Source organism: Triticum aestivum, chromosome 6D (genome assembly GCF_018294505.1).
Source record: "Triticum aestivum cultivar Chinese Spring chromosome 6D, IWGSC CS RefSeq v2.1, whole genome shotgun sequence".
In the NCBI taxonomy this organism is placed as follows: domain Eukaryota; kingdom Viridiplantae; phylum Streptophyta; class Magnoliopsida; order Poales; family Poaceae; genus Triticum; species Triticum aestivum.
In genome coordinates, this window is record NC_057811.1 from 122,168,648 (window position 1) to 122,182,357 (window position 13,710).

Below are 13,710 nucleotides of genomic sequence, written 5' to 3' on the forward strand. Positions count from 1 at the left end.
ATGATAGCATGCCAAGTTTCATGAATTTCAGACGAGTTTTGGATTTACTAGAATTTAAAAACCAGGTATCTCAATGTTTGCGGCCGAGTGACGGTGGCAGGGTGTTTGAAATTCATTCCCATTTCCTGCATGGGACCTAAGCATGCAACCAAGGACACATATTTGATTTTTCAACCAGTTTATATGCAATGGAGAATGTGCATGTAGCTCAAATTTGAATTATGCGCATAAAATGCCTAGAAAACCCAGTTAATGTATAAAAATGTCCAAACGAACCCCGAAAAAATCCAAAATTGAACACAACGCTCCTGTTATTCTATGTTGACACTCGAAAAAAATTGAAAGCAATAAGAGGCAACGAATATCGTTTCATCCCCAAAGGTGGCACGTTCCCTACCGAAACCATCACGCTTGTTGTGAGATGCTCTGGTTTGTGAGAAGCTTATACCCAAACCTGCCCCAAATGGGACAAAAAATTTACCACGGCATGTTGATGCCGCTACTTGATAGCATGCCAAGTTTCATGAATTTCAGACGAGTTTTGGATTTACTAGAATTTAAAAACCAGGCATCTCTATGTTTGCGGCCGAGTGACGGTGGCAGGGTGTTTGAAATTCATTCCCATTTCTTGCATGGGACCTAAGCATGCAACCAAGGACACATATTTGATTTTTCAACCAGTTTATAGGCACTGGAGAATGTGCATGTAGTTCAAATTTGAATTATGCGCATAAAATGCCTGGAAAACCCAGTTAATGTATAAAAATGTCCAAACGAACCCCGAAATTTTTCAAAATTGAACACAACACTCCTGTTGTTTTATGTTGACACTCGAATTTTTTTGAAAGCAATAAGAGGCAATGGACATCGTTTCGTCCCCAAAGGTGGCACGTTCCCTACCGAAACCATCACGCTTGTTGTGAGAAGCTTATACCCAAACCTGCCCCAAATGGGACAAATTTTTTACCACAGCATGTTGATGCCGCTCCTTATAGCATGCCAAGTTTCATGAATTTCAAACAAGTTTTGGATTTACTAGAATCTAAAAACCAGTTATCTCAATGTTTGCAGCCGAGTGACGGTGGCAGGGTGTGTGACATTCATTCCCATTTCTTGCATGGGACCTAAGCATGCAACCAAGGACACATATTTGATTTTTCAACCCATTTATATGCACTGGAGCATGTGCATGTAGTTCAAATTAGAATTATGCACCTGAAATGCCTACGAAACCAAGTTAATGTATAAAACGTCCAAACGAACCCTGAATAATTCCAATTTTTTTGACGACACACTTATAGTTGCATGTTCACTGCAGATAAAAGTTCTAACAATTCAAACACCATCCTTTGTAGCCGTGACCCCATTACGTAATTCAAATCAAGATGATAAATCAAGTAGATCGCACGCAGTTTATTATCACCAACCGTGTGAGATGCAGCAAAAAATATCTTGGAGCACCGTCGGTGTATAGTACGCCTATGGCTTACGCGAGAAGGTGCATCGGCTACAGTCCACAGCCGGCGTGTCAAGCACACTAGCTCACTCCCCAAATATCATTTCACTATTCATTCGTCGCCGGTGAAAGATGGGGACGTGGACCCACGTCATGAGGGCAACTTCGGTGGACCACTCCGGTGAGAGCGCGGTCGCAGCCGGCAGGCGCGTGCTAACAAGCTTCCTGAGGGCGACCGTAGTCTGCGTCCGGGCGGCCAAGGCAGCCCAAACGGCCGCTGTTGCTTCTCAGGCGGCGGCAGCAGCTTCTGCCTTGGGGATAGCAAATGCGAGAGCGGCACAGCAGCTGTCCGTTCCGTAGCGGCGGCCTTAGCCCTGATGGAGGCCGCCCACTACCATGTCGAGGCCATCGACGCCCAGCTCGTGGCGGTTACCGCACAAATCGAACGAAGCTTCTCCGACAACGGTCGGCAACCCACGGCCGAAGAGCTGGCAATCGTCGAGAGAGTTCAAGCAGCCGTCCATTCCTGCGCGGCATACCTTGCCACGACGGAACCCGCCAGAGCCCAGATCGCGGCCGCCCACGCCCAGCTTGTGGCGGCCTATGCCAAAGATGTGGCAGACGCGGATGGCGAGATGCTTGTCGAGTATGGTGCAATTGATGCCATGTATCCCTTTCCCAGGAGACCGTCGGGCGCGAGCTGGACATGGAGGCGGCGGCGGAGATCGATGAGCACCAGCCGTAGTAGTACTCTTTGTTTTGTTTAATTAAGAGCGTTAGTCTTTCATTTGTTAGAATAATGTTTAGCTCAGCTAGCTCTATTTAATTGCTGAACTTGCTTGATTAAGAAGTTAGTCTCCTTTGTGTACCCAAATTATGCAATGACGTGGATGACCACTGTAACCAGGGAAATTCAAACCAAAATTTTTGACGTTCAAACTCAACATACACGGGTTAAGCTATCTGAATTGTTTGTGATGTTCACATATCGTACATAGTTCTGAATAAGGGACCATGTCTGATGACACTTTGCGTGCCAGTTTTTTCGCTGAAGTGATTCCAAATTTTTGGCTTCCGTGGAAATATCTACCTCCCCGCCCCCTCCTCCTTACCAAAAGCCACATTTCCCCCTGTTTCCGCCTTCCTTTCCAAGTTGAAACCTTCATTCCTTGCTTGCAGCGCCGCCTCCTCGCTGGTGACGCTCCTTCACGCTGCTCGGCCTCGCCTATCCAGGCAAGTAATCCACACCCGACCCCCATCCTCCTCCTCCTTCCACATCCCACATGCCCCGACAGCCGGCGCGAGCGCGACACCTTCCACCCAAATCACCTACCCCTCCACCAAATAAGCGCCGCCCTAAGCCATGGTGCACGCGGTATAGCCAGGATCTCAAGGAGCATTTGGCAGCGGAGAAGCAAATCGCGGCCGCACGCGCGGATGAGGTCGCGATGGCTGCCATTCGTGCCGACCCCCAGATCTTTGAGGAGCACCTCGCCGTCGAGGCCACCGTTGAAGCCTCGCGCACCGACACCGCGATGCGGTTGGCTGCTTTAAATGACAGTTTGTGGCATTTTCTCGAGGCCATCGTTTGCTAGCTACTGCCTTTCCTTAACAAATTCTAGTGAATTGTGCTATCTACTTTTACCATGCAATCTTCTACTATAGTGTATATGTTCTTTATGTCGTGCAATGTGGTGTTCAGTTAATTGCTTGGTTCAATTCTGCAAATGTGATGTTCAATTCTTCAGGGTGCAATATTTCCAAGTTGTTAAGCATGCTTGGTTTGGTTAATTGTCTGATCTTCTATTACGAGTATGTTATATTGTGCAATGTGGTGCTCAGTTAATGTTTGGTTCATTTGTTGTGGTGTTTACTTAACTGCTTGGTTCAATTCTGCAATGCGATGTTCAATTGTTGTGGCTACATTCTGTTATTGTATACCATGTGAGGAATAAATCGAATTTGGCTGTACTAAATACATGAGAAACAAATACAATTGCTATATTTCCAAGTTGTTAAGCATGCTTGGTTTGGTTAACTGTCTAATCTTCTATTAGGAGTATGTTATATTGTGCAATGTGGTGCCCAGTTAATGTTTGGTTCATTTGTTGTGGTGTTTAGTTAACTGCTTGGTTCAATTCTGCAATGCGATGTTCAATTGTTGTGGCTGCATTCTGTTATTGTATACCATGTGAGGAATAAATCGAATTTGGCTGCACTTAATACATGAGAAACATATACAAGTGCTATATTTCCTAATTCTTAATCATGCTTGGTTTGGATAAATGGGTTTTCCATGTGGCTTGAATTAATCTGATAAATCTGCAATGTGCTTATTTTTCATCAACATATTTTACTGATAGCATGCGAACCCTTACTTAACCTGATGACTAACTACCTTATATGTGTTGCAGGGAGACAATGGGAAGCACTGAGGTTTACAATCGAGGTTAGCACATGCATGGTCCATTGTCTAGTAGCACATTAATGTGCAATTGCCGGAACCATTCTAATATTTAGGTTTTTAACAATTTGTTCTTGCACATGTAGGTCCTGCTGTCAGAGGTTTTGACCCACTGTTCAACCCTTTTTGCATATGGGGAAATGAGTTGTCCATGAATATCAATCAAGTCAAGAAACTTAGAAAGATTGTTAGGATAAAGAAATTAGTGACAAAAAACAACAAGATCTTTGTCTGCACAATGAAGAAGACATCAGTTCACTACAGGATGGTACTAACTATTATATCCTTTGCCCCATTTCCAATATAGAGAAGATATTTATGCACATCCTTGTTTTCAGGCCTTTCCAAAGTAGTTCACTAATGATTACCTCCCAAACCACTTGTTTGGTCAGGAGGCGAGGAAGGTATTCATACAACACCCACGGTTCAATATTGAAGTGTTCCTGAAGAGGACGAAGCATGGACGGTCAATCATCCACAGGCACAGGCCTAAAGTTACAAAGACCTTCAACATCAATGAAGGCTCAATATTCGCCTTCTGCTTCAGCAGTTTTCCAGATGAGATACATCTGTCTATGTACCATCTATGATGCTAATTTCGAAAGGTTATAGATGTTGCATGTGAAACTTAGTCCTGGTGAAGTTGTGTAATGGGGTAGCTGAGTGCTAAAGCTATATGATGTTGTACTCTGATGTATTTCAATTATGAAAATGAAATATATTGTGTGCTTAATATGAAATGAAAATTAGATTAATAAATGGATTATGAATAATCGGATAATTAGCCTGCTAATTGGGTTTTTCTATTGCAAATGGTTATTGGGAAAGATGCATTCAATAACACACACAGTTTCTAGGAATAAACCGTGTTAGATTAATGAACAATCACACACGACATCCTCTTGAAAACTGTTTGCGTTATGCCACCTGGCGCAAACGTTTACCACATAGAAACTGTGTGTGATGGACAGCCCTTGACACACAGTTTCTTCTAGGCACCGTGTGTGATGAATTCAATAACGCAAACGATAAAATTGTTAATACCGTGTGCAATGGAAACGCCATCACAAACGATTTAACCGGGAAAATTGTGTGTGATGTACTTGCGAACAGAAACGTTTTCCTTGGAGCGACTGTGTGGGATGTATATACGAACGAAAACGTTTAGCGCTGGCTGACTGTGTGGGATGTACTTACGAGCGGAAATGATTTCGCATGTATAATTGTAATTTTTTTAGCACTACTGTACGTATTTCTGTATTTGAGTGCTCGTCGGTCACACACGACCTCATTTTGCCGAGCGTGTGTGCTAGGAGGGCATATCCCCGACGGTTTCTGGGTCGTGTGGGAAGGACCCCCCTATCGCCCACACTCACTTGGCGATGGTTCCAAATGCCGTCGCGGAAAGGGGTTAAAAACCGTTTGTTTAGCAGCTCGCTATACTAGTGATGGTCAACAACCGAGTGGAATCATGAGATGACTATACGTGGAGAGGCTGACAGTAGGGACCCATCAGGGTCATTGCATTACACAAGCAGGTGCCTCATTATTACAAGCCAAAAAAATACTTCCTCCTAATTGTTTGACAACTAGGTCCCACGCCATTGTCAATGTAGTCAATAAACGAGAAAATTACACAACGAGCGGATAACACCAGGGACCCAGCAGCTCGCCTAGTTGTTTTTTGGTTTTAGAGACGGATAGGGATGGCAATGGGTAGGGTATGTGTGGGTACAACCTCCTTCTGCCCAAACCCATACCCATAGAAACTTTCTATACCCACCCACTTCAATACACATGGGCATAAATTAACACCCGTGCCCATACCCATCGGGTATCCTATACCCAATGGGTACCCAGTGGATAAAATGTATAACATTAAATTTTTTTAAGCTAGAGAAATGAGTTTTAAAATCAAGTGATGATGGGCAAGCAGTATAGCACAGACACAACCTCCTCATGTGGGAGGCCTCTTAGAGGCATCAATGGAGTATGAGCAGCAGTTCATGGGGAATAACTTGATCATTGGACAATAGTCCAATACAGAAGAGTTGATGTTTCATCTTTTTGAGAAGTCACATAAGCCGTAGGAGGAGTGGCGAGCAGGTGATTACGGGCCTATGAGCTATGGACGGTTTATGGAATACGAGATTTAGGGTTGGGCCATAGGAGTTGTATGTTGACCCACATGTAATAGGAACTATTTTCATTTTTATCATTTTCTGGGTATCCATTGGGTTACCCATGGGCACAAGTTCATACCCATGCCCTACCCATATATTTTGCGGGTATGGATACCCATTACCCGTGGGTACAAAATCTCTCCAAGTCTTGCCCATGCCCGTTGTTTTCGGGTAGGGTACCCGCGGGTACCCATACCCATGGGCAAAACTGCCATCCCTCGAGACGGAGCTCAACTGCGCGTTGTGCAGGGGCTGTGGCCCGTCTAGCCCATGCTTACGCTTTTATTTAAGCACATGATGAGCCCAGTTGATATCTTTTTTCTTTCTGAAAATGGCTAGCCTAGTTCTCTTTTTGGAAAATACCCAACCGAGGCCTACTTGCTTTTCTCAGCCCTGCTGGGCTGCAAATCTTTCAAGATGAGGAGGGATGTAAGTAGTAAGAAATGGGCTTCCCCAGAAAATGGGCTATAAGTTGTAAGAAATGGCTTGTAAATTTTTAAACCAAAGCCAACGGCAATTACATTCAAATATTGTTTTTTTTCTGGATTTCTCTACTCTTATAAAAAGCAGAGTTGGTGATGATGGTGTGCCTGCCATCCTGCAATATAGGTCGTCCGATCTATATCTAACGGATAGGAAGGACACTATGCCAATTTACCCGCACTCCTCTCCACAATTGCAGATACGGCCTTCCCTCGTTCATCCTTTTCTCCCACAAGATAAACTACTCATACAAATGCATCTTGATGTTCCATGCAACGCACGGGCATCTTGCTAGTCAAGATTTTATATTTGATTTATTTTTTGCGGAGAATTTTTTTTTGAATTTTATTTTGATATAACTTTTTAAAAATTATTTTTAACGTGACTCAAAATTTCGTGATTAAAAGAGTTCGGACCCCGCCAAAATATGCAAATTTTGTTGAATTTTTAGCAGTGCCCAGAATATGGTCTGTAATGCTAATAAAAAGAATGTGGGCTTCAAAATATCCTTAAGAATTAGCAAATGGGCTGTAAATTATTGAAAATAATGGCTAATGGGTTGTATGCTGTTTTCCACAGATTTGGAGGCTAACTTCTGGGCTTACTAGGTTGACGATGACGCTGTCCTAACAAATATTTGACACGTACGCATGGCTTTGTCAACTTAGTCAACACAGAGCAGTGACTGTTGGATGTCCATCCAACGACCATCGTGCTTCTTCAATCTCTGATCTTCCTGCTCCAGCCGCCCAAACCAGCATCGGCGGGACTGCATTCTCCCTCCTCCTGTGGCCGGTTGTGCTGCCGCCAGCCCATCCCATTACCACCCGCACATCTTGTTATTTTCTGGCGACGTCAGCCTCACCCCGCAGCCGACCAGTCGGCGCTCGTGCTCCCCTCAACGTAGGCATCCGCTGCTATGGCTTCACCGGCTCCAGGTCGTTCCCTTCCTGGGCCTCGCCCTCGTCCACCGCATTTGTGCTCTCGGCGCGGCATGGTCAACATGGTCAACAAACAACAGCCATCGGAAGAGCGATGTAAGTGGAGAGGCTGACAGTAGGGACCCACACAAGTAAGTGCCTCCTTATTACACGCAAAATAATGATTCCTCCACCTGACAGCTGGGACCCACCGGAAGGGCCTCTATATTTCGCAAAACAAACGTTCCTCCCGCTGACAGCTCGGACCCACCAGCTATATCTTCGCACGCAAGGAAGTGCCTCCTTATTACGCACAAAAAAATGAATACTCCCCCTGCTAGCTGGGACCCACCATAGCGGGAGGCTGACTTATGGGCTACTGACGCGGACGGAGGGCTTTGTCAACTTAGTCAATCTGAACGATTCTAGCTCAAGTGACCGTACGATGTCCATCCAACGACCGTAGTGCTTCTTCAACCTCTGGTCTTCTTGCTCCAGCCGCCCAAACTAGCGTCGGTCGTGCCGCCTGCTCCTGCCTCCCGTGGCCGGCTCTGCTGCCGCGCAGGCCTGACCGCCCCACACTACTCCAACCTCTGGCCAGGCCATCCCTCTACTCACCCACAACCCCCAGTTATTCTGCGGCGACGACAACCTCACACCGCAGCCGAACCAGTCAACCCTCGTACTCCACTCCGCGTGGGCATCCACTGCCGCGTCTTCCCCGGCTCCGTGCCGTCCCCTTCCTAGGCCCCGCCGTCGTCCACCGCCTTGGTGCTCTCGGCGCGACGTGGTCAATCTGGTCAAGGAACGACTTTCATCAGAAGAGTACTGTACATGGAGAGGCTGACAGCTGGGTCCATGGCCGTAGCAAGGAAGTGCCTCCTTATTACGTGCAAAATAATGATTCCTCCACCTGACAGCAGGGACCCACCGGACGGGCCACCGTATTTCGCGAAAAATGTTTCCCCCTAACTGCTGGGACCCACCAGCTACATCTTCGCACGCAAGGAAGTGTGTCCATATTACGGGCAAAAAATATGATTCTCCCCCTGACAGTTGGGACCCACCAGCTATATCTTCACACACAAGGAAGTGCCTCCTTACCTCCCTGACAGCTGGGACCCACCCGGTCGAACCGTACGTAGGGTTGTCTGTATGGTCGCGAACGTGTACGTACATACTGTTCGATCGGTCTGTCTGCAGGCTGCAGCGATGAACCGTGGCCGAGTAAGGAAGGGCACGTGTCGTAGTAGAGGCGCAGACGTAGCATGTCACGCAGTCCCGTCAACATCGTGTACACGTACGTACAACCAGGGTGCAAGAAAGTAAATACGGCCACGTACGTACATACGGGCGGGGTCTCGAACGCCTACTCGCGCATACGTACGGCCAGGGCTCATGTACATGGAGAGGCAGCGGAGAGCAGCGATGGCGTCCTGTTCATCGGCAGCCAACCGGCTGGGTCGGAACAGAGAAACTGCGTCGTGTTCATCGGGAGGCAACGGAACGAGTCCTGTTCATCAGGAGCCAACCGGCTTGGACGGAACAGCCGAAACAAGGCCTGGCGTACCGCAGAACAGAGGAAATGGCCTTCTATTCGACCGCCTACCGCATCGGGAGGGGTCTGGCATACCGCAAAATGGAGGAAACAGACTTCTCTTCAACCTCCTACGGTCGGAATGGGGTCCGGTTGATTGGGAGGGGTGTGGTGTACCGCAAAACGAGACTCCACGGGCTACTATTCATCCACCGTCAACCTCCTCCAGCCTCCACCTGCTACTGTTCATCCACGGCGTCTCCCTCCTTCCTCCACGGGCTCTTGTTCATCCAGCCTCCACCGGCTACTGTTCAACCAGCCCTCCACGGGGTCCTGTTCATCCAGCCTCCATCGGCTACTGTTCAACTAGCCCTCCACATGGGGTCCTGTTCAACCAGCCCTCCACGGGGTCCTGTTCATCCACCCCCAACCGGCTCGGGTGTGTGGCGGCCTCCTCTCGATCAGGGTCCTGTTCATCCAGTAGCAACGGCCTCTACTACCACGGGGTCCTGTTCATCCAACCCCCAACAACGCTCACTGTTCATCAAGAGGCAGCAAGTTCGATTGGCTTCAGTTAGCAGCAGTAGCGAAGGAATCGCTTGATCGGGTTCAGTTAACAGCTAGGGATCGATCGATCGCTCGGGTTCAGTAACGCGTAGCCAGTGCAATCGCTCAGGTTCAGTAAGCGAACGCCTCGCTCAAGTTTGGTTAGAGCCCAACGCCTCGCACAAACGTGCGTAGTGTATGAGAGAAACGCGCAAACCTCCGTGCATCGCTCGGCCTCGAACACCCACCATAACCAGGAACTCCCTGAAATTTTCCTCGCCCTCGCTTCTACCACGGTTTTTTCTGTCATGGATGGCCCAAAGAATGTCATGCAGCTGCGTCTCCGGCCTGTCCAGGACGAAAAGTCCATTTTCGGTCATGATTTTTGTCATAGAAGTAGGAGCCCACCACATCTATGATGATACCGGGTTTTGTCACAATTATCATCATAGAAGTGTCATAAGCATGACAGGAAAAAAATTCTTTCGGCCCAAAATGTCATGAATGTGTCTTTTTTTGTAGTGCCCTTTCCTTCTTTTCCATCACATCCTGTTGTGTTAACTCAACATTTCGTTGCTCCACTTGATTTTTCTTCACGAGTCCTGCCTCACGCTTGGCCTTGGCCTTTTCCCTCTTTGCAACCTCTTCGGGAAAATTGGCGATGGTTTTCAAGGAACCAGCATGAGCATTGGGAGACGGTGCTGGCCTTAGTTTTTCATCGTCCTGCCCTAGGCAGCCTTCTGCAATGCAATCATTCCAAGGTGGAGTGAATGCAAACAGGATCTGGTATTTCCTTCAGACGTTCTCATAATTAAACCATTTCTTCGTCCAGTGACGACAAATCTTTTGCAGCCTGTTGTTCCTTTCCTGAGTTGTTTCTACTCCAAGTGGAGTCTTGTAAGTTTCCTGATTAGACATCTCAGTTGCAGTACTCCTTTCTCTTCCACGACCACCCTTTTTGGGATTTCCATCAGAGAACATGGTTTTGGAATCTGTGACAAACTCATCCTCTGGCTGACTGTGAGCTGAGGGAACATCGTCATCTTCTTCAGCAGATTCTGATTCGACATTTTTCTTTGGTGCTCTTGGCGGTTTTGTAGATTTTCGTTCAACGACCTTTGCTGTGACAGCCACTTGCGGCTGTTGAGGAATATCTTCCTTGGAACCAGAATGTTCATCCAAACTATTTGCCATGACCACTCCTAAGGAAAAAACGCAGATACGAGAGAAAACACAAGAAGAAGTCACAAACATGCACAGAGGAAGATTTTAATCAAAACAGATAAGTTTTTTGGAAGAAGCAGGAATTCACGGCATACACTTCCAAGATTTCATCGAGTGAATTACAATATTCCTAAGATGACATAACCAATACTCTAATCTTCCGAAGTATACAAATTGAACCCTAGATTCAAGAGACTAGTAGGAGGAACAACTACAAACCGTACAAGTCAAGTCTTAGAGAATCCTAAAGATCTACCGCAAGAAAATAACACAGGATAAAAGCGACGGGAAGAATTGCCCTAGAACAGGAAGAGAGTAGAGCGAGTTCTAGATCTGAATGCCCTAACTTGGCGAGACAGATCGACTACAGCAGCACGGAAGAGGAGATTTACCGCGCTGGCATGATCAATGGTGACAGAGCTCCGCCGGAGTTACACGACGAGGGTTGACGTCAACGGTGCTTTGAGCTTGAGCTTGGACGGAGAGCGAGAGTAGGGTTTGAGGTCGAACAGAGGAGGTTATAATGAGGAAGAGACCTAGAGAGGGAGTTTATATAGCCCGAGGGACAAACCGCCCACTCCGAAATCTACGGACGAAAAAGTCGGGACGTTCCACATTCAACGGACGAGATCACGATCAAGAGATCATGGGCACGTGTCAGCCGTTTCCCGCGAAAATCTCGGTAACTGAACTGGATGCCGAAAGGTTTGAGGAAGCGCAAGCGCCAAAACAAATGAGATGATGAAGTCGATTTCATTCGCGACCAAGGACATCGGAATGAAATTTTCTTTAGATCAAGTTGCATGTTTATGACATGATGAAGCGAGAACTAACCAGAGGAAAAGAATAGATACGAAACACAACACTAACAAAAGAAAAACTCAAAAAGATATGCACCAACAATAATTGATCTCAGGATATAAGATAAGCATGAGATATCCCTGAGAGGTTTTCCTGCAGGAGATGATTAGTTCTTCTTCACAACCCACACTTGCGTGGGAGGTGAGGATCTCATTCGCTTTGCCTGTGTAGGAATATTTCTTCGGTAAGTCCTGCGAGACACATGTGCAGTATGATGATAATCATATGAATAGGCATTAAAGTTGTTTCCAGATACATGAAGGTAATGATTCGAACATGTACACATGTACTCCTTTTGACGCAGTACAGGATGATAATCATTCGATAAAGATATTCGAGAAGACCTGGAATGATAACCATTTCCTCGTCGATGATTATTCTGGACAGTCAGGTTAGTAGTAATAGATAAATTTTCAACGGTGCAGTTCTTTACCCAAATTTGCTTCTTGGGTGAACCTGTCCTGCATATAGTTCCAACATATCAAGCAAAAACCTTACCATTCTGTTGTTTGCAGAGTTTGTGATTTGAGTCATTTGACTCACCAATATCAGCAGAAATGGGCGAAAGGTAACCAGTTAGAATTTCAGGTTCGAGGGTTTTACTCTTTGCACGAATCCATGTCGTATGTGGATACTGTTCGGGAGTCCAGTACGATCCATCCACATTAAGTTTATTTTCGAAACCTAAACCTTCCTTCTACAGATTTTTGTGAAGTATGGACTTCTTGAGCACATCACATAAGGTTTGATGCCCTTTCAGACTCCTTAGCATTCCAGTCTCAAGTAAGTCCTTTAACCTGCAATTTTCTTCAGTAATAATAGCAAAGTCCTCGGAAGAGGGGTCAGTTGAGGGAGTCCTGGATAAGGGGGTCCTCGGGCGTCCGGGCTATGTGACATGGGCCGGACTGATGGGCTAAGAAGATACAAGATAGAAGACGTGTAGTTTCCTTTCTCTGTAAACCGACTTTGTACAACCCTAGCTCTCTCCGGTGTCTATATAAACCAGAGGGGTTAGTCTGTAGAGGCTATCACAATCATACAGGCTAGACATCTAGGGTTTAGCCATTACGGTCTCGAGGTAGATCAACTCTTGTAACCCCTATACTCATCGAAGTCAATCAAGCAGGAAGTAGGGTATTACCTCCATTAAGAGGGCTCGAACCTGGGTAAACATTGTGTCCCCTGTCTCCTGTTACCTTCAATCCTCAGACGCACAGTTCGGGACCCCCTACCCGAGATCTACTGGTTTTGACACCGACATTGGTGCTTTCATTGAGAGTTCCTCTGTGTCGTCAATAGAAGGATCGATGGATCGCCTTGTCGTCAACGACAAAATCACCTCTGGAAGGGCCCTAGCTCCTGGGCAGATCCTCCAGCTTGGCAGTTTTACCATGGGCGCCTACTCGGCCATCAAGCCAAAGTCGGTCCCCCAAACCACCAAAAATCATCTCCGCATTGGCCTCGAACACTCCGATAAGATGGATCCGGAAGATGTTTCGTCTTTGAACAAACTTCTAGATCGCATCGCCACCCTGGGGGTCGCAACAGACTACGCTCGGATCGGGCTTAAACCCGACAAGAGGGAAATCAGGTCCCCGCCGATCACCCATCTGGTTGCGGTTGTGGAGGAGCAAGCCAAGGATAACTCTCCCCCTATGCTGAGAACAAGCTATGTTCGGATTTCCGAGCTCTGCGAGCCGGATACCCATCTTCGGGAAGAGACTCCCTGTCCTCCGAACATAGAACCAGGCGTCGAGCCTAAAAAATCCCAGGATACTCTGGATCCTGGGCTGGTGACCTCAGAAATTATTAAAACTCCGGATCCCACAGTGGGCCAGGGTTCGGATTTAAGCCCGCCCACCCACCACAAGCTATATTCCCCAAGCAATTCCGGTCCTCCGGACATATGCGACCTAATGTATGTACTGCAGCAACCTCAGGAAACAGTCCATCACTTTTGGGCCAGATTCCTCCTTGTTAAAAACAAGATCAAAGATTGCTACGACGACGATGCAGTTTCAGTATTTTGCCGCAAC